This window comes from Acinonyx jubatus, chromosome A2 (assembly GCF_027475565.1).
Source record: "Acinonyx jubatus isolate Ajub_Pintada_27869175 chromosome A2, VMU_Ajub_asm_v1.0, whole genome shotgun sequence".
NCBI classification, from domain to species: Eukaryota; Metazoa; Chordata; class Mammalia; order Carnivora; family Felidae; genus Acinonyx; species Acinonyx jubatus.
In genome coordinates, this window is record NC_069383.1 from 125,677,479 (window position 1) to 125,699,833 (window position 22,355).

General features: G+C 39.7%; 1 long non-coding RNA gene across 1 annotated transcript; it reads right to left on the reverse strand.

Moving 5' to 3' along the window:
• Window positions 1–5,906: 5,906 nt before the first annotated feature.
• LOC113594631 (uncharacterized) lies at window positions 5,907–21,950 on the reverse strand. The gene is made up of 3 exons (XR_008297030.1): window positions 21,543–21,950; window positions 16,892–17,141; window positions 5,907–11,101 (listed from the first exon to the last, which is right to left on the reverse strand). It is a non-coding gene; the product is annotated as an uncharacterized LOC113594631 (long non-coding RNA).
• Between the last annotated feature and the right edge of the window lie 405 nt (window positions 21,951–22,355).

A 22,355-nucleotide genomic window follows, 5' to 3' on the forward strand; every position in this document is an offset into this window, starting at 1 on the left:
TCAGAGCCCCAGTACATTATAGAGATAAAACCACTACTGCCCTGAGTGAAGAAGACATCGGTGACCATGAGCCCTACCAATTGACCCTCCCTGTCATCTCTTCAAAAAGTCCTTGAAGCCTCTTTGAGGAGCCCCCGTCACTTGGTGAATACTAGGTGAAAACCATGCCTCCCTGTCCCTTTGTTTGTAACCAGAGGTTCAATAGTGGAAGAAATAAGGGGAAAGACCTCCAAGAAAGTGTGTGCCTTTTCTATGCAATACCAGTGCAATCTGCCAATTCTCTTAGCTCAGTATAGTAGAAGAACCCAGCCAGCTCGGGCATTACACAGACAAAGCAATGGCGTGTTGTTAATAGACTCATGCAGTTTTTAGTGCCAGACTTGCTTGTACTCACAGCCCTCCTCTGACTTGCTGTCCTTTTAAGATGGGAAGCAGATGCTGTGCTGGGATCTAGTGGCATCATCACAGCTTATTAAATGAGGGACCGTGGGAAGCTCAGTTTCCCCATCTGTAGAGTAGGGAATATGATTGCTTTCTCTGCTCCAGCACCAGGCTCGCTCCCTTCCTTCTGTGACTTCACCAGAAACGCCTCTCTGACCACCCACCTGTTCTTCTGGCATTCTTTATTACCTTCTCATAGTGCTTCTCACCACCTAACATCACATGTACTTATTTGTTTCTCATCTCTCCCCCCTAACCAGAATTCAACCTCAAAAAAGCAGAATCATTGTTTTCTTCTGTTTGCTGCTCTTCCCCTGAAGTCCAGGAGAGTTTTTGGCATTAAGTAGGTGGGCAGTAAAATGAGTTAGCTGTGGAATGAATCATGAGATTGTTGTAAAAAAGAAAAGAGTATGTATAAAATGTCCCACATGGTACCTGGCACACAGAACGACCTCAGTACAAATTAGCTATTTGTTTGACTGTCCTCACCTCACAAACAGAGGCTCTAAGATGAAGACTGACTTCATAATTTCACCCCCTCCGTCCCTTCTTGGTGGGTCTCTTTTCCTCCAGCATCGCACCAGAGTAACAAGTGTTTGGTTGAGTATCAAATGGAGTATTTGGCTTATTAGAACCTATGTTGTACAAAAAATAATAATTTAAACCACTCTCAGATTTAACACAAGTCTCTTTAAACATCAGGATGTTACTCAGCAGGGTGAGATTCTCATGGAATGGGAGGCTTCTGGGGTCTGAGACCAAATGTAGATAAAGACACCGTTTCCTTGAAGCCATGCCACACATGCCCTTCCAGAGTGGGAAGCAGGCCCTTGTCTCCCTCTCTCCTCCCCCCACCCTTTTTCTTTTTTGCTGTGCATAGAGCTGAAATAGTATGAGTTAGAGGTGTGCATTTTTCAAATCACAAGTAGTGACAAAAGACTATGAGTCTCAGAACATGTGCTAGTTGGAGGTCTTCTTTTACACAAGATACATAATAAAAGTGGACATAATTGGTCTAAAATCACACACTGAATGAATTGTAGTGCTAGAACCCAGTTCTGTGGCCCCCTTGTCCAGTGACTTTTCTCCATCTAGTTGTCTCCCCCCTAGTGTGTCACATGTATCCCTTCCATTCTTCCTTTTCCGTGTTTCACTCCTAAAACTATTCACCAGAGTGGATGCAGCCTCCTTGACTTCCCTCCTCTCCTGGCTCAGGATCCAAGCATCTTTGATGCAGGAGGCATGCTTCTTCCCCATGCCTCTTCTAGTTCCTCGCCCTTTCCCCACTGCCCCAGGAGTCAGTTGGATTTCCACAAAGCCTCTGGAACTCTCACTAGCTGCTCTGTAATTGGGCCAGTGCCTGCCTCCTCCATCCCTTGGCAGCCACTGTAATTATTGGTGGGAAACATCATTCCTGAAGCCCCTGGCATGGGAATCATGACAACATAGGGCATCGGAGCCTAATATTTTCTCCCTGAGTCACATTGAGCAGAGGCAACGTCCTCACACAAATATCAGAAAACACATCCAGACAGACAGCATGAATGGATAATGAAGAGGACTTAGAGACTCCAACAGTATAAACAGAACTGCATTTTTTAAATAATAAGCATTCGCATATGATGCCAGATGATTCTTGTAGATTAGCTTGTGGCTCCAAATGACCTCACATTGCACTTATGCCCTGAGGCGGGTTTTGATGGGGAGAGACATTACACAGAACAACACTTTGCTGCCAAAGAACCAACAGCGTTCTAGAAACTGTTTGCTTAAAAGTTGGACCCTTCTTTTGTGTTTTGATTGGAGTTATGGGGCTGGTTTCCCAATGATCAAGCATAAGCCCATCAGTGCCATTAGTGCACCTCATCTCCATCTACCCCTTTGTTCACTCCCCCCCCACGTGCCATACACATGTATACACACACACACACACACACACACACACACACTCAATGATCCTTTCAGAATTTTTCAAATAAATATGGGCATCTCATTTTCTGTTGGTCCAGATGTGGTTTTTTAAATACCTTCAAGGGCTGTGACTGTGGAGACAATTGTAGACAGCAAGGAGGAGACACCTTGAAGGCAAGGCTTTTAAATAGGAGCAGTGGTGTCCCTGTTCTTGCTCAAGGTCATTTGCTAGAGCTGGGTGTTAATTACCCAGTGCCTTCTGTCCCCAGAGTTCTCTTTGTTTCTGATTCCTTCTCATGATATTTAGTCTCTCCACGTGTTTCACAGACTATCCCCACCGCTTCACCATTATATTCATTCAAATGGAGAAAGGGAGGAAGAAGAAAAGGGAGAAAAATGTATAAAATTTCTATCTGCACAACCCTTCCTTCAATCTTTGGGCTAACGCCTGCGGTAACAACTTTAATAGCCTTTGAAGTTGAAAGTGGGTTTGAGTATATTTTAGTGGGTTCCTTGACAGTCTGACTGATGACATTGTATATTTTAACATAGTTTTTGTTCCAGTGGTTTCTTTTTCCAGCAATGGGATGGGAAAACCTTAATACATGAGGATATCATATGATACGTGGGTAATAATCAATGAGGACACGAAATGGTCCACAAATCAACAGTGTGTTATTTTTAGAGCATTCACGTGATGGGATTCATCTTGAAAGCTTTTCTGAGTGTTAGGATCTAAAACTATCGCCATGATTTACTGAAGTCATGGAGAACACATGTGACTCTTGTTTTGAAAATGACAGTATGTGGATACCATTGCTTTTTTTTCCCTCCCCTTTTAGTTTATTACCAAATTGGTGGGCAAAACCAAAAGACCCACATAAATTCTCCCTGGTACCCTGCTGTCTGTGTTCAAAGACTGGGAGTATTTGGTGTACATGATCTATGTACCAAGGTGATATTCTAACAGAGACAAATTATGTTCAAACATCTGAAAGTCATCATTTCTATGCATATGCAGGCATTTTGAGAAAAATCTACAAGAGGATCAAAAACAAGATTAAACCACATCTGTTTGGGTTTAAATGACATTGTCTATGTAGTTCAAAGTTGTTTCCTTTCATATAAAAAAAAAACCTGCCCAGCTGTTTTTTATCTTAAATTCTTAGCCTTTATCAAAGGAGTGTTTTCATTGGCTAGCCAATGTTATTTCTAAAAGTTGAACTTGTTAGGAAAGGGGGCTAAGAAAAAGAAAATATGCTTTATTCATCTTGGTTCTGTCCCCAGAGTCCTTTCCTGGCTCTGGCAGAAAAGTCATGCAGGGGTTCAGTTCAATTCTAGATAGAAACGCTATATCTACTGTGTGTCATCATGTCATAAATTAGGTGTTCTATAGTTTTATACAAGTAATTGATTACAATTGACACTGATAAGAAACATGAAACAAAGAGTGACTCCTCAGAGGCATGAATTGTATAATAAATAAACATCTGACTGCATGGATGCTCTGCACTGTTGAATGAGAAAGGGAATGTTTTTGAAAGCCACCATCCAACAGAAGATGGTCTTATTTAACAGACATATGGGTGCAGAGTGATATTGCACCAGTGGTGTGTTTCTTTTGGACATCTGACACATTTATAACATTACAATATCACATCTGGTGATAAAGTCCTCCTATTTTATGAGGAATAAATAAGCTCCACTACGAGCCCCACTAAATGGTTCATTGGAATGAAAGTTGAAAGCCAAAAATAGGAAGGAATCAAAGGAATATGATATGACAACCAAACCACTCTAGGTAATCGCTTAGCTGCTTTATGGTTAGATAATCCTTCGTGTCATGTCCAGCTGTTTTTAGCAGAATGACTAGACAATGTAACACAGGTAGGTTTCCACAGATGCACACACAGATGGACTCTATAGCACTCTATATCACCGTTTGTCCACAATCAACAGATAACTTTAAGGAGGACATTGTTGAGAAGACAACTTTTGGGGGTGCCAGGGTGGCTCATTGAGTTAGGTGTCTGTTGATCTCCGCTTAGGTCATGATCTCATGGTTTGTGAGTTCAAGCCCTGCTTGAGAGAGAGAGAGAGAGAGAGAGAGAGTTGGGATTCTCTCTCTCTCTCTGCCCCTCCCCCTGCTCATGTGCTCTTTCTCTCTCTGTCTCTCTTTCTCTGAAGAGACAACTTTCCATTGCAATACTTATAATCAGCTCTCCTTTAGATACACAGAGAAGTATTCTTCCTTATCAAACACAGCCAACCGTCAAAACTGTGTCCATAGTTTGTATCAAAGAAGTGGTTTCACTTTTCCAGTTTTATTTACCATAAAAACATATTTTTGAGACTAAATAAATATGAAGCCCTGGGTACAAATGCAGCATCCATTGCATTTGCTTTTTCTCCTTCATTGGGTTTTATCCACTTGTTGTTTCCTTAACATATTCAAAATCCTCAGTTGAGCTCCATACTTGGGCTCCAGGATCATACAATGTGGCTCAAATCTTAGTTTTGCCACTTACTAGCTAAATAACTTTGGCTACTTAACTTCAGTTTCCTCGTCTAGACAATGGAGATAATAACATGACTAATATCACCAAGTCATTGGAAGGATTAAATGAGAAAAGACATGCAAAACACCCAATGCAGTGCCTAGTTATAATAATTGCTCAAAATATCTTTGTCATTGATATACTGCAGACTGATCCAAACCTTCTCTCTGTTCCTCACTCCCTCCTGTCCCCTCATCATTTTTATCCTGTGAGCTCAAGTCCTAAGCCAGATTCCAATATGGAACAGGCAGTTGAGATTGTCCAGCTGTTTTCATCTTGAGAACACTCATTCAACCTCTGTCTCTTTGTTAGCACCTGCTTCCAGAAAAGTCATGCTCCTCCCTTCTGAGACTAACTTCTCCATCTCTAAAGAGAGTACATGACATGTACTAAGTGTGAGTCAGAGGCCATGACGTCTGCTGCACTTGCTCAGTGGGAAAGACCTCCATGATCGGATGGTGCCTACCACCCTCGTCTACAGAAAGGGTAATAGATGTATGCCACCAAGTCCTACATTCTTGGTCTTTGCCCTTCTGTCCCCTGAGACCTGACTCCATCATTCATCATCCTTTTCAATCATAATTCCATGCCTCTGTCTTGGGAATCATCAAAATAGTGTCTGAGGCCTCCTATCTACTGCCCTTCCTCCATCCATTCCTTCCTAAAACTGCTGCCCTGTTAATCTTACACAGCAATTCCTTTTCACCAACCTTCATGGTTCTTATTATCAGCAGAAAAAAAAAATCCACTCTTCTTAAATCTGATGGGGAAAAAATCAGAATTTTACTGCCTTTATTGAGGAAGAAAAAATTTAAAGTCTTTTTTAAAGTAGATAAAATTATGGGGGTTTCTCTGTCAGAGAAATTTAATTAATAAGGAAACTCAGGCTTGGAGAGGTTAACCTTGCTCAAGGATTTATGGTGCAATGTATTGCTGTTTCATCATTTTGTTTGTGTTTTTCTTGTCTCCCCACCCCCTCACCCCCACACCCCTACACCGACACGTTTTTATGGCACCAGGGAAAACATGCTAATACAGAGTAGGTGCCTGGTAAATGCCTTCAAAATCAAATGGGCCACAGGCTTTAAACAAATCCCTTAGCAGTCAGAAAGTGTAGCCGCATGGCTTCTTAGTGTATATCTGATCTTTAACCCTTACATTATGTTGGACCTTTTACTTCTGAAACTATCTTCCCATGCTTATTTTATCCTAAAAACAACTGTATAATCCAATCTGAATGGTCCCATTTTGTGAATAGGGAAAATAAAGTTCGGGATCGTCCTGAATGAACATGCCGAGGCCACACAGCAACAGAATCTCTGAGCTAGAAAATGGACCCAAGTTTCTCCCATCTTAACTAAAATTTTCTTAAGCTGAAGCTTTAATCACACCTGTGGAGATGTCTGAAACAACAGCTCGTAAGCTTCTAGAAGTTGGCAAGTTACATTATTTTTAAGTCAAATAGCCACTGAAGTCATTAGTTCAAGAGTGTCTACCTCCAGCATGGGCTTCTCTGCCCACTTCTTGCCTGGGAGGTGAGTTGAGGACAGAGTCTCGGCTTAACAGTGAATGTCTTGGTTTTCCTGAATTTATTTAACAACCACCCTGGATGTTATTTCAACACAGCTTATCTTCCTACACAGTAATATGTCCCTTTATAATTTCAAGGCAGATTGACATGGACTGGGGCTTTTGAGGTTTCTGGACAAAGGTGGCACTGAGGCTTATTCAGGGATTTGAATTTCAAATGGGCAGAGAAGAACTTGGCAAAATGCCTTCCCCTGGGAGGTTGGATGGAACTGCCAGCAAAGGAACATTAATGCTGCTTCTGTGTTTGGCTGATCTTCATCCAGAAAAAGAAGAAGAAAGCACAAAGATGCTTCTCAACGTGGTAATCCAATGGTTTTTAAAGAGTATTTCTTGTCCCTCAGTTCCAGAAAGGTGTGGTTAAAGAGATCTTCAAAGGAGGAATAATGAAAAAGCCAGCCAGCAAGATCTGTAGTCTGACCAGCTATGGAACAAGGAAGTAGCTGAAAGACTTTGTTGGTCATTCAGATGTGGCCTTCTACACAGAAGATTCACCAGAGCTCAGAGCTGGTTTTGTTCCAGTACTGGTTTTGAATCTTCTGTTCATAGGATTTCTATATTTATGTTGCACATTTTAGGCAAGTATTGTCCTTCATTGATTCAGCTATGTCTGTCACCTGAAGACAGGGAAAAAAAAGACAAAAAGCCAACAAACCTTGCACCAAAAATATATATAGATCTTTTGTTCCTTTGTCAAAAATGTTCTGTGAGCGTCATGTTTGACAAAGAATAACAACAACTGATTTTGAGGAATCAATTATTTTTCCCTCTAGCTATAAAATTTTGAATTTGTATAAAAAACAAACACCAAAAAATACAAGTTTGGTACCATCCCCATATCTTGTCAAGGCTCACTCCTTCTTTCACTTGGATCTCATCAAGTTGTACCTCCTCCAATAGACCTTCCCTCAAGTGTAAATTCTAAAATCAAATCATAAATTATTAAGTTCTGTCCAGATGTGATAATGGTTGTGGTGTTTGTATAAAAAGGAAAAAAAAAAAGGTTGTCTTTTGGAAATACATGATGAAGTATTTATAAATGAAATAATCAGGCAGAATTGGTGGAGACAGAGAGGAGATAAGATTGACCATAAGTTGACATTGCTGAAGGAGGCTATAGTCACATGAGAGTTCATTTTCCTGTTCTCTCTACTTTTATATTTGAATTTTTCTGTAACAAAGAAATCTAAAAATAATTTTTATTGATCATGAGGTAGTACCCCCTCAGCCCTACTACCTACATCAGCTTGCTCTTCTTTGCTTTGTCCCATTGGATACTTTTCCAGCCTCTAGATCTCTCAAGTCATCTTGTTAATGGTTTGGTTTGTATTGGTTTACAGCCCCATCCTCTACCAGAATCTAAGCTCCATGAAGGCAGATACCTGGTCTGAATTATCCATGTCTTAGTAACAGCACAAATGATGAAACATTCAGATATAGATTTATCTCTCATACCCATAGTTCTCCAACCAGAAGACCTGAAGCAATTTACCTACTTTACCGCACCTGTCTTCTTACCTTCTGCTTAGAGATAATTTCTCTTCTCCAGGAATGTTGTGAGCATGGGAGCATTATACCAAAAGAGCCACAGGACTTATCAGTTTCTAGCCTTTTAGAAAATCAACATCTTTTAGCTTTTTCTCTTTTGAGGTATTAGTTGACATTTCCATTTTAATCATTTCAACCATTTGGGAAGATTGAGCAGCTAAAGGTATTTCTATTCATTCACTTTTTAAACTGAAAAAGCAAAAAGACTAATTTTGGTTTTACCACTTCCGACCTGATGTAGAAATTTCTTTTTGCTGATTTCTTCTGCAAAATGGAAAACCAGAGTACAATAATTGGGGTAATCATAAGATGAGAGAGATAAAAACTATTTGGAACTCAGTATAAATGCCAAACCAAATTTTATAGAAATCCCAAACACATTTGAGATATCAGCAGTTCTCTTAAGGCCTGATGACAGCCTTGATGGCCTTAATTTTTCCCTAATATGTAGTTCTCTGTTATAGTACTCTACACAATGCTGTAGCATATCATTAATGCTTACAAATGTCATAAAAGTACACAGAGCAAAAAACCTCCCAGCTAGAGAAATTTTACAATCTGAAGATAGAGGCAGTTAACTTTCATCTAGGGAACTGACAAAAAACACAGAATGGGTGGGTAGTTTGTAGAGAATGCTCCTATTTGTTCTTTTGAAGTGGGGGGACAGTGTTTAAGAATTGACAACATTTGACTGTAGAAGAATTTTCAAAATAAAGTCCAGAGAAAGTACTCCTGATTAAGGGAAAAAGAAACAGGAATGAGGGAAGGAATCTTTAAATAGAAAAGAACCCTATTTTAAAACTGGTGAGGAACAAAACAGAGAAATAATTTTCCTGAAAATAATTTTTTTGAAGATAAACCTCAGTTTGAAATTGTTGGAAATAAAAGAAGAAGCAGCAATATGGAAATGTGGGAAGCTCTATTACATTGCCCACCAGATGCACTGGAATACAGATTTTTAATCCATGCATAATCTCAGAGTTAAAAATAATCTGAGCTGCTAAAAGTATATGATGGTTCTTTCTAAAGTTAAAGTATAAATATATCTCATTTGTTGAAATCAATATGTGAACCAACAAATATTTAGTGAGAAAATGTTGCATGCCAGGCACTGAGGATATACAAAGCCAAGGCAGACAGATGCAGTCTCTGTCCTCATAGGATTTATAGTTAACCAGAGATGATAAGTAGTAAGTAATAATGAAACTAGTACTATAGATAATTAACTAACTTATGGTAAGTTAGCAAAATAACTGTTCAGGTAGCCTCCGGAGCATTTAAGAAGGAGGACTATCCAATCTCAGGGGATGGGAAAGGGTATTGGGGAGCCACAGAAAAAGGCTGACATAGTGTCATTTATTCAAATTTGAGCTGAATGATTGGGGACTGGCTAGGTTACCATCGGGGAGATGTTTTCTATAAATAGTGATTAGCTTCTACGGGATTGCCAAGGCAGAAGAGAGCAAGTTGAATGTATAAACTGAGAGAAGTTCAGAGTAGCTACAGTGGAAAGAAATTGGGGGAAAAGTAGATGATGAGCCTGGAGGAGTAGGGAGGAACCGGATCATACAGGGCCTTGTTAAGGATTAAGAACAATTATTCTGTGAGCAGCAACAGTTATGGGAAGTAAGACAAGAGAAAATTTAATGACTCTTCTTGTGATAGGCATTCCGTAATGAGGTGAATTAGAATTGAAATGTGCTAGAAAACAGACCATTTGTACACATTGGCCAAGACATCAGACACCTCCAGAACTATAGAACTCTGAGAACTCTTTGTGCCCTGTGATTGAAGAATCGCACTGTATCCTGCCAAAGGGAACATAAACATATACAAACACACACACAAAAACAAAACCCTGGAGATCATCTCTGGAAAACAGACAAAATAATTCCAAACCACATCTAAGGCACAAGTGCTTATGAAGAGATGTCATGTGGGTGGGGCCAACCCACCCAGAGGCTTATTGGGCAATTGCAGTGAATAGCTTGGACTGGAGGGATAATCTGAAAGTTGGCATCTCCTAAAAGTGCCACAAATGGGAGTGGTAGACTACCATCCCTGGAAATTCTGGCTTGTGTGTCAGTGGCATAGGAATCTGCTCAGCGTATCGTATGAAGGTTCCACCCATTTACTCAAAACAAAAACCTGGGAGTCATCCTCCTTCCCAACTCCTCCTCTTCCTTTATTCCACACATTGAATCTATTAGCAAAGTATTTGTTATTCTTACTTCCAAAATATATCTTGATTCTGTCTCTGCTGCTACAACCCTGGCCAGAGTATCTGGCCTTGTCTACTTGTCTACTGATATAACATCTTAGACCCCTTTGCAGTCCATTTTCCATAGAGTAGAGAATGACCTTATAACCTTAAATATGGTCACTTTCTTGCTCAATATTCTTCAGTAGATACCCACTTAACTTAGAAGAAAATCATTCCCTTTCTGGACTACAAAGCTTTGCATAATGTGGCCATCTACCTACCTTTCCAACCTTCGTCCATGCCTCCCACTGTTCTCTAAAGCTAGCCTTGATTCAGTTCCTTAAATGTGCTGAACTCTTTTCTGACTCAGAGCCCTAGAACAGTGTGTGGTCCAAGGGTCTTCTGTATCATTTGGGAGGTTATATGAAATTCATATTCTCAGATTTTATGGCTGATACACAACATCAGAATTTCTGGGGATAGGACCCAGAAGTTTGTGTTCTAACAAGCTCTCCATGTGCCTTCTTTTTTTTTCTTTTTTTTTTAAGTGCTAAAGTCTGAGAGTCACTACTCTAAAGAATTCTGTTCCCTTGGGCCTGAAATCCTCTATGCTTTCAGCAGAGAGTTTACCAGAAACCAAAATAGCAAAGGTTTAAAATGTAGAAATGTGTTTCTTTTTCATGCAAAAATCTTCATGGATAAAATGGGGCTGGAACAGGATTCTACTGTTCCAGAACTCCTACTCCTACTGTCTTTCTTGTGACGTCACCTTTCTGGGCCTCTGTTCTCAAGTTCACATCATGATTCAGGAGCTCTCCTCTGGTTCCAGCTGTCATCGCTTCATTCCACGCACCTGGAAGGAGAGAAAGGAAAAGGTCATGACCTTCCCCTTAAGGACACTTGCCAGAAGTCAGGCATACCACTTCCATTTGCTCCCCTTTGACCAGAATGTTTCTCACATGGTCACACCCAACTTCAAGGAAGACTCTCAGATAGGTTTGCTCTGAGTGGTCTGTCTACCTAAACTCGGATTATATTGCTAAGGAAGAATGAAGGAATACATACTGGGAGTACTCTTCAGACCCTGCCACATCTCCCACTCTACCTCTTCTTTAATTTCATCCTTTCAAATAACCTAGCTACTAGGTTGGAGTAAACCCCATTCTATTGTTTTCTCTCACTGCACACAAATTATTTCCTTTACAGCTCACAATAAAATTTGTACTTTTATATCTGTAAATGCATTGAATGGCTCCCCTCCTAGACTGTAGAAACCACATGTATTCAACACGTGTCCTTAAGCACCTCATACAAAACCTAGTGCTTATCAGGCCCTCTGTCAATATTAGTTGAATGAATGAATGAATGAATGAATGAATGAAGATACAACTAAAGAAAATAATCCTTCTGTGGAAGCTTGAAAAGTTTGTGTGGCAGAATACAAGAGCCACTGGAGAGGAGGCACTTGTGACTGTCCCTACCATATGGCCTGGCACTCACTCCAGTTAGGGGACCTCTACTCCCAGCACTATAAAGAATAAATCCCAGGGCGCCTGGGTGGTTCAGTCAGTTCAGCGTCTGAGTTCGGCTCAGGTCATTATCTCGCGGTTCGTGAGTTCGAGCCCCACATCGGGCTCTGTGCTGATAGCTCAGAGCCTGGAGCCAGCTTCAGATTCGGTGTCTCCCTCTCTTTCTGCCCCTTCCCTGCTCACACTCTGTCTGCCTGTCTGTCTCTCTCTCACAAGTAAAGAAACATTTAAAAAATGTTTTAAAGAATAAATCCCATCTGTGCTATGAACCTATATACTCTCAACCAGTTTTATAGAAGCAAGGAAAGAAAAAAAAAATCATGGCAAAGAAAAAGCTCAAAGAAAGGTAGTAACAATAAATCCCAATTTATTAGTAATCACATTTAAAAAGATGAATACAATTTGCCAGTTTCCCTGCACAGGTTCTCAGATGTAGGTAAAAATAAAACAAATTTCATAGCTTACAAATGATGTGTGTAAAACATAATGGCGTAGAAAATTTGAAACTAAAGGAATATATAAATAGAAAGCCAACATTAATCAAAACCAGCTCTTGTAGAAAATATGAATATCACATGATATAGACAAGGATGAAAGAATCAGTAAGAGACAAGGATGTTATGTAATGGTAAAAGGAAGATGGAACTATTCTGAGCCCATACATGGCTAACAGAATTCCAGAATATAAGTCAAAGGTTAATAGAACTAAAAAAAAAAAAAAAGATCCGTCTACAATCACTAAGGGAGATGTAACACATCTGGCTCAGAAAGCACTCTCTGAAGAGCTGAAAATTAATAAGGAAACACCAACTCTACAGGTAACACAATAGCACTAAATTCATTTCTTTCAATAATCACTGAATGTAAATGGACTAAATGTTCCAATCAAAAGAGAGAGATTATCAGAATGGTTAAAAAAAAGATTCATTTATATGTTGCCTATAAGAGACTCATTTGAGACCTAAAGTCACCTGCAGATTAAATGTGAGGGGCTGCAGAACGATCTGTTATACTAACGGAGGTCAAAAGAAAGCTGGAGTAGCCATACTTATATCAGACAAACTAGATTTTAAAACAAAGGCTGTAATAAGACATCAAGAAGAGCATCATATCATAATTAAAGGCTCTATCACTCAAGAAGATCTAACAATTGTAAATACTTATGCCCCAACTAAGGATATAAATGCTATGAACATAATTAACAAGTTTGATGTAATTCCTATTTAGAACTCCAACCTACAATATTACTTTTGTTTCTCTTCAAATGTATGTGCAACATAGATTTTCAAACATTCAACTTATAGGAGGCAACAAATATTACAGAATCTAAGTCCTACAGATAACAAAGGAGCAAATATAAAATATCTATGTCATATGGACTGTGTTCTCTGACAAGAGTATAATAAAATTAGAACTCAAGAAAATAGGATAGCCATGGCCGCAAATACATTCAGAAATTGTAAAACATTCTTCTGTTAGCATTTAGCAAAAAAGAAAGCAAAAGAATTTTTTTAAAAATAACTGACCCAAGGGGTGCCCAGGTGGCTCAGTCGGTTGAGCTTCCAACTTCGGCTCATGTCATGATCTCATGGCTCATGGGTTCGAGCCCCGCATCCGGCTCTGTGCTGACAGCTCGGAGCCTGGAGACTGCTTTGGATTCTGTGTCTCCCTCTCTCTCTTCTCTCCCACTCACACTCTGTCTCTCTTTCTCGCTCAAAAATAAACAAAAAAAGAAAAACAGAAAGAACTGACCCAAAACCCCAGATGTGTAACAGAGTAAAAGCTCTCCTTGAAGGAAAATGTATTACCTTAAAAACATATATGAAGGAAGAGAAAAATTAAAAACCAAAGAGCTACATGGTCACCTCAAAAACCTGAAAAAGAATAACAGAGAAAATCAAGCAGGTGGAAGGAAACAATAAACATAAGAGCAAAACTTAAGCAAAGTTTTTTAATAAACAAATACTAATGAGGATCAACCCAGTCTAACTCCAGCCCCTTAAGAAGCTAATAAAACAGACAAACTTAGGGCCAAATTTGTAAGAGAAGAATTTCATGATAAATGTGATTAATGAATGATTGGCCAACAGGTGAGCTGACTTTCATGATAGTAAGGAATGAAATGGGATTACATAGGTGAAGAATTGGTCCAATGCTTGCAATTCAGTCAGAACCCAGTAAGTATCATTTCCTCTTCTTACAATAAACTAATAAATGAAATAAAATGAAGTGTTAATGGATAATGACAGTTCACTGCAGTGCTTTTGAAATGCAAAGGGTTTATTAAAGGAAAATCTTAGAATCCCAATATATAAAATGATAATAGTATAAGGACTCTGAATAAATGTAGTGGTAGAGGAAACCCCTTTCTCATTGTCCCACTAGCCATTTAAACACTTACTGAGAATCCCTGGAACGCTGAGACCCCAGTTGCAAAACCGATAATTGATGGCCTAAACTATCTTTAGAGGGCCCACCGTGCTCAAATCACCCTGTTCTGCAGGGCCTTCGTGTGTGACTACAAGGAATGATTCATATGAAGATATAAAGGAGACCATTTTCAGGACCTGTCCTTAGACTGCATGAGCCTTCTGGCTTCACTAAAAGTAGGGAGGCATCTTCTCTCTCATCCTTCTCAAAGCAGAACACAAGCCTGGGCCACATCTACCATCATTAGTGTCTGTTAGAGATTTTGGTTTCAAGTAAGAGAAAACTCTCGCCAACAGCCATTGAAATCACTGACTGGAAGAATATTTGGTAATTCACCATGTACATGGAAGAGATGGACAATAGTGCACAGGGAAAGACAGGAATCAGGACAGTTCCAGCTTTTGGAGAGTAGAAATCAAAGAGAATTTATTCACACAATTCCCACAATGAGATGAATCAACTCCAACACCCATCCTTTGTGTGTTGCTATTTGAAATGTATTTTCCAGGAGAGAGACTTCAGTGGGCCCAGCATCATGACAAACTGACCTTTCTACCATGTGACCATTGCTATGATCTTTGATACTCAACTCTCTGCAGCTTTCTAGAATCTAGTCCATGTTCCAAGTCTAGTTCACAGCTTCCTGCTAAGTCTGTAAGCCTCTGATATTCCTTAGATGAATTCTCCCACTGTTAGGATAACTATAGTTAGGGCTTGTTGCTTACAAACAAAATCCTGACTAATAGAAAGGGGCTTTGTTCAAAATCTTGTGAATAGTTAATGTCCATATCTTTGAGAGATTGGGGACATCATGACATTGGCGCAAAAGGCTAGAATCATATCAGTATCTTATGGTTTACAGCTAAAAATAGTAGAGGTTATGGACTTAACCTGACTAAAAACCTCTAAGTGTAAGAAACCTTTCACAAAACCCAAGAGCAAAGCTGTAATTTCTGTTATTGGCTTCTTTTATATGTGTGTACCCGACTCCGTCTTCTGAGTGAATTGTTTTCATTGATTACAATTGTCTTCTTCTTTCCTCTAATTATAAAATCTTAAAATCAAAGCAGAGGGGCCTGCAATAAACCCTTTTCCCTGCCAAAGTGAGTTTTTCAAAACAACAGACAAAACAGAACTCAATTTGATCATCCCAGGAGAATGGAACTTGGAAATCCTTTGCCAAAAATATTTTCAGAGCAAGCCTTCAATCAGAAGGTGCCTTTTATCTTTGGAGACATCAGTAAGCTGACCTTAAGAAAATGTAGCTATGCTCTCTCTAGCCTTAAATGTGTGGGAACCAGACGTATGTCTCCATATGCCAGAATTTTTATTACAGAACTAACCCAAACCCCTCAAAGAGAATCGTAAATTCACAGTAACATGTCCATTGAGACTTTTGCCCAGTGAACGTGTGGGAAAATACAAATATTGTTGAGGCCAGTGTTTGCCAAACAACATTCAAGAGACCATTAGTGACCCAGTCAAGGGCCTCAGTGGCTTTTTCCTCAGTCTGTCCTTGAATTTCAACAGTTACTGAACCAACTCTACATACAGAAAGTTAGCCCCAAGAGAGTCACTTCCTGAGAAAGAACAGAGCCCCACAAATCTAGAAGGTATCTATCTTAAGAGAAATAATTAAAACCATGACCTTGGGGAATAGAAAAAAAAAAGACTGCACTATCTTTGGAAATCATATGGATTCATCCATAAGGCACTTTACCCTAAAATACATGCCAGGAAGTGGCCGTCTGATAAATAGCCCTGAGGTTCTGGCCAATAAACGTATGAAAAATTACTCAACATTATAAGTCTTCAGGGAAATGCAAATTAAAATCACAGTGGTATAGCACTACACCCACCAGAATGGCTAAAGTTAAAAAAGATTAACCATACACATTGCAGAGCATGGAGGAACTGGAACTTTCAAATGGAAAGTGCACATGGAAAGTTACATTGCCTTAACAATTTCAGAAAACTGTTTGGTATTATCCACTAAAGCTCAACATACAACACACTCTGTGGTCTGCAGTTTTACTTTTAGGTATATTTTCAACAAATTCGTTTACCCAAGAAGAAACATGAATGAGAATGTCTTTAGCAACATGATTTGTAATGGCCATAACATAATCTGAAAATCATCAAATGCCCATCAACTCTAAAGGATAAATGAATCTATGCAATTGATACTATACAGCAATGTAAATGAACAAGCTACAAAGACATACATGAAATTTAGGATCCTCATATTGAGTTAGGGAGGACACATGAAATAATATGATATTTTCTTCATTTATTCAAAGTCGAAAACCAGGTATGATGACCATGGTGTTAGAAGTCAGTATGGCAATTACCTCTAGAGAGGAAAGAAGGGTATTGATTAGAAAGGGCCAGATGGAAATCTTCTGGGCTGTCCAGTGTTCTAAATCCTTGATCAGTCATAGTTAAATGAATGCCCTGTGATTACTTACTAAGCTGTACCTTTAGGGGTTGGCCACTTTCCTGTACACAGACACTCCAAAATAAAAAGTTCTTTAAAAATTAGTACTGGAATCCACTGGTGTAAATATATTTCCAGGCTTCAACTAGAAGACAGCCACAGTGGTTGAACTTTACAGTCAGCCCTGGATTTACTGCTTGCTAGCCTCAGTTTTCTCAAATGTAAAAATAGGCCTAAGAATTCCTACCTCAGAGCAGTGCCTTGGGCTTTCAAATGTGCTGTTTCCTCTGCCTGTTATCCATTTTCTGGCTCCTTCCTCTGATACCTTTACCCCAGATAATTCCTACTTGTCTTTAAGATGCAAGTGTTATTGTCCATTGCTTTAGTAGGGCAGTAATCTCTGTACATTGATGATACCATCGATGATGTCTGTCCTTCCCATGTCACAGTGGATATTGTCAGAGTACCTGGTTCCACACAACAGGAGGTGATTCACACTGACCAAAAAGAAAAGGAATTGTTACAAGACTAATAAGAAGCTCAGGCATCACTGGAAGGCCGGTGAATTTCGCATAAAGGAAGTGGAAAGAAACAAATAAATAAATAAAACTAGCTAAAATTATGTTCCTGAGAGATTTTGATGCGGACAGTGTTAACACCATCACAACCACCACCAGAGAAATAAAGTGCCCTGTCTCTTCCTTGAGGCAGAACCTATTCAAATTCTAGCAAGGTGTTGTCTGCTTGGCAAAACTTGGGTGACATGCCTGTAACATAGCTGCAAGTGGTGCTGGGAAAAAATACCCAGCATTTTTAGCTTTTATAGTTAGAGGTCTTTGCTCCATCCACACTGATAAGGCATTTCTTCATGTAGAAAGAAAATCAAATGCTGAGCGGCCAAAATGAATTGCACAAGTTAAACACACTGTGTTTCTTTGTTTAATTTTCTTCCTTACCCAAAAGGCACCAATATCTCTAAGGCCAGGAACCATATCCAACTTGTGTATCATTTCGTCTTTGCACTCAGCACAATGCCTAACACAGAGTAGGTCCTGAGTAAACTTTGTTGAACAAATGAGTAACTAATTTAATAGTTATAAAACATTTAACATAGTACCTAGCACACAGTATATGCAATATACATAAGAGAAAGCAATGTATCTTTTGAAGATAAGGACCACTTCTCATTCTGTTTTGTGTCCCTATAAATATATCAATTAGTATGTGTTCAATATTTGTTGAATGGATAACTAAATCAATGAATTCATGAATATGTGTCAATGTCACTCATCTCTCAGAGTACATCCAAGATGTTGCTTAAAACAAAGACTAATTAGGTGCTCAAAGGTTGAGCAATGACACACCTAGGCAGCCATGTCCTAGATGGGAGAGATAAGATGATGGTCTACTTATCATCAGTCACCACAAGTCCATTGAAATTCATATGCATGCATACAATCTAACAGTATAAGTGCTTCTTTTCCCTTCTTCATCTATTTCCCCAGGCTCATACTGCTTCCCTTACTTCCAACTGCTTAAACATGTAAGGACAGGGTGACTCTTACTATAAAATCGTCAGATAAAGTCTTGATCCCTCTGCTAAGAATCCAACTGATAGAATATCAAAATCCCATGTCCCATATTGCCTCTTGGGATTTTATGGCTAATCAAAATGGCAGCATGAGTTCTGGTTTCTGGCAAAGAGTATTGGTTAGTCTATCCCATTTGGTCAAAACTGGAACTTTAATATTTTTTCAGTTGGGAGTACCCTCAATGCTATCACCAAATCCCAAAGTTTGTCCTAACAGCATATCTTCAGGTACAGCCTTCATCACTGATGTAGAAACAGATTTGATGCTGAGAAAAATTCTGTAAGACCTGGGTGGGTCCATGATTATGTGTAGTCCCATCAGAATGCAGCCTGATACAATCATTTGTCTGGAGCTAGAACATGAATCAAAGAAAAGCCAACTGAAACTATTATCAGATTGTTTCAACTGGCAATTCGGCTAAATGAGGAAGGGAGGAGGACCTGAAAACTCCAGGTCGCTATATATATTTGCAAAAGGAGAGAGGGGAGAGGGGAGAGGGGAGAGGGGAGAGGGGAGAGGGGAGAGGAGAGGAGAGGAGAGGAGAGGAGAGGAGAGGAGAGGAGAGGAGAGGAGAGGAGAAAGAGGGGAAGGAAGGAAGGAAGGAAGGAAGGAAGGAAGGAAGGAAGGAAGGAAGAAAATTTGAAGGATGGTAATTTTTTCTCCAAATTTAAAATAGTTTTGAAGTTGTTTTTAATGTATAAGGCTAAGTCATAAATTCAAAGAATAGGTAACTATGATTACTGCATCTGGAATATTTGTTCACATCTTGAAATACCAGCCAACTTTGCATGATTACCAGTAGATGGCAGCATTACCTCCACCATTTTGATCTTTAACTGCCAACTCCGAGGTTATCAGCGTTTGAAAGTTAACAATCACAGATTGCAGACCAGCTGCCCAATTTGTTGGCTGTTGTAAACTTTCTTTTATGATACACTCCTCCTTTAAAAGAGATATATTTAGCCAACATATCCTTTAAATGTGTGCATGGAACTAAAGATGCATGAGCAGTGTGCTAGCTTGCTTTTATTTTCCTTTTTTCTTTCCTTCCATTGATTTTCCTTCCAGAGATTTCCAGGCAAGTCTTTGCATGTCTAATTGTATGGAGACAATTAACTGTTCTATAAAATGTTGCTTCCTCCTATCTTGTATATGCACCCACTTACATACAACTTTACTCACCAACTACCAAAGCCCTGCCAATGGAAGCAGAAAAAATGGGGGGGGGGGGGCGGTATTTTAAATAGATTGTGGTTCCGATCCTGGCTGGATCACTTAACTTCACTGAACCACATTTTGCTGTTGTTCTGTTTTGTTTTGCTTTTGTGTATGAAGATGAAATTACTAGAGCTAGTAATACCTGCCTAACAGAACTATTGTCATAAGTATCTACAATAACTGAATTCAGTAAATGTTTACTGAGCCCTTACAACAAGGAATTAGTAATACATTAGTTTTATCCTCAAGAAGATCACAGTCTACAGTGTGCTGTCCAATATAGTATCCACTAACCATGTGCAACTATTTACATTTAAATTAAGTAAAATTAAGTAAAATTAAAAATTCAGTTCCTCGAGGGCACCAGCCACATTTCAAGTGCTTGACAGCCATATGTGACTAGTAGTTACCATACCGTATAACGCAGGTGTAGAACATGTCCATCACTGCAGAAAGTTCTATTGGACCACAGTGGTCTGGAAGGCTAACCAGACTCATAGAAGTTAATAATCATTTTAAAAAGCACTATCCGTATCAATATGCAAAACAGAAAGGTGAAACATGGAAGTGATGAGGTCTTTCCAGTGGTGTCAAAGAAGATGGAATGATAGAGAGATAGAGACAGAGACAGAGATAGAGATAGAGATAGAGATAGAGATAGAGGTAGAGATAGAGATTCTTTTAATGCAAGCCTTTACACAAGAGATAATACTCCAAGAGTAGTCTGAGGGGTATCAAGGTGCTTTCAGGAAGACTCAAAGGGAGGAGGAAAAGTCCTTGAAGAGGCATATCATGTACAAAAGCACCAAGGAAGACAAAAAAGCCACAAGTGTGCCCAGGGAATTCAAGGTACACTGTATTGTAGAAGGATAAAGATTGAGGGCCAAGGAGGGTGAAATAGAAGGAGACGGGGCTAAGGAGGGAAAATCCACCACTAAGTGAGTGTTTTTAGTGAACACTTCGCATGGCTTAGGTTTCCTTCCCCCAGTGTAAGAGGATGAACAGCGACCCTTGTTTTTACATCTGAGCTCAGGGAGAGACAGCCAAGAAAGAAGGAGAGGTTCCTGACTGATTCTTTCCACTGCTGCATCTGAGTGGAAAATGAAACTAACTCCTCTTCCAGTCCTGTACAGCCCCTCCCAGAACAAGGCTGCTTCCCTCACACATTCCTCAGCCTGTGAGAACATCCTACCAACCATGTCACCAGTAACACCGCTGCCCGCATCAGCCGTTGTGGAGGTGCATTGAGCCCGAATGACTGCGGAATGCCTTCCACCAAGGTTAAAACATATTCAGGCCTCTCATGAGTCCTGAGCTTTGAACCGATGTCCAACTTTTTGTGGTTACAGTTCATAGTCGGCTGGCCAAATGTGACTTCCTGGTTTTAGGATAAAAAACTTGGGGTGGAAGAGGGGAGAAGACTAAAAAATTCTACTTGACATCAAACGGCTCTTGCAGCATAGAACTTGAATGAGCAACGCACAGCTGAGTCCTAATCGTGCTGATTACATTTCTGAATTTATACACACTGAAAATTTCAGAAGAAGGAGGTTTGGTGGCAATATGTTTGGGGTTCCTCTAGCCTCTAGACACTTGGGAAAGACTTGGAAGTGTATGCTGATTTGCAGCACACAGCTGGGAGTAACGGGCTGTGATGTGGGGGGAGGAGGAGACAGAAAAGGAAAAAGAAAAAGCCCTGTTGTAATAGATGTTCCAAAAAACACAGAGATGAGGTGGGGCTGTGGGGGAAGGTTGGCTGAACCCTTCATACGGTTTTATTTAAGTTTGAATAGAGATAATCAACTCTGCTGTTTATTTCCATACCAAATTCTCGGGGGCCAGAACTCTGTCACATTCCTAACGCAGATAATTTTAGCAGCAATCTTTCTGGAATAGAAAATGTGCCAAAGACACTTCCTGCTAAGGAGTTTCCAGGAGAATCCAGAAGAGCCTATCCTGCACTCCTAGAAGCAAGACAACAGCTTTTCTTCTCCTTCCTGGGTGGCCAATTATTCCTGTGACAACACCTCATATTTTTCACGTGATGGCGTTTGACAAAGAAGAACCCAAGCCAGGATAAGCGCTCACCCAGTTGACACTCAATCTCTGTCTCTTTATCATCTCAGGTTGAACGTTGGGGGAGGGGAGCTGGCGTGAGAGATCAACTCTAAAACCATGTTTTCATGGTGATGAAGCAATCCGAGTGGTTTTTAAAAGCAGAGGGTGTTGGGATTAGCCAATATGCTGGAGAGGACCAGTTTGGCGTCTTTGACGCCTTACTTCTCTCTGCCTCAATTTCCTCATCCATAACATCTAAAATCTCATACTGTTGACCTCACAGTGTCCATTTTGAAATTATGTGAGCTATGGTTTCTGTCATTATGGAGTCACACACAGACTGATTAGCATATTTCAGAGCCTAAAGGAATGTTTGCTGTCCTCAGGGAATTGATTTTCAGTTTTCTTAAGAACAAATGGCATATCCAGCCCCCATTTTTTTTTTAATTGTGCAAAGAACACTTAACATGAGATCTACCTTTGTCACGGATTTTAAAGTGTACAGTATTGTCAGTAAACACAATGCAGGTCTCTAGAACTTAATCATCTTGCATAAGTGAAAGTTTAAAACAGTTGAAGAGCAGCTCTCCATTTCCCCTCCCCCGGCCCTTGGAAAGAACATTTCCACTCTCTGCATTTCACTACTTTGTATTCCTTGGATAAATAGTATCATGCAATATTGGTCCTGTGATGTACTTACTTTACTTAGCACAATGTCCTCAAAGTTCAGCCATGCTGTTGCATATGAAAGGATATCCTTTTTTAAGGGTGTATAATATTTCTGTGTGCGTGTGTGTGTGTGTGTGTGTGTGTGTGTGTGTTTATAATATACATATTTAAAAT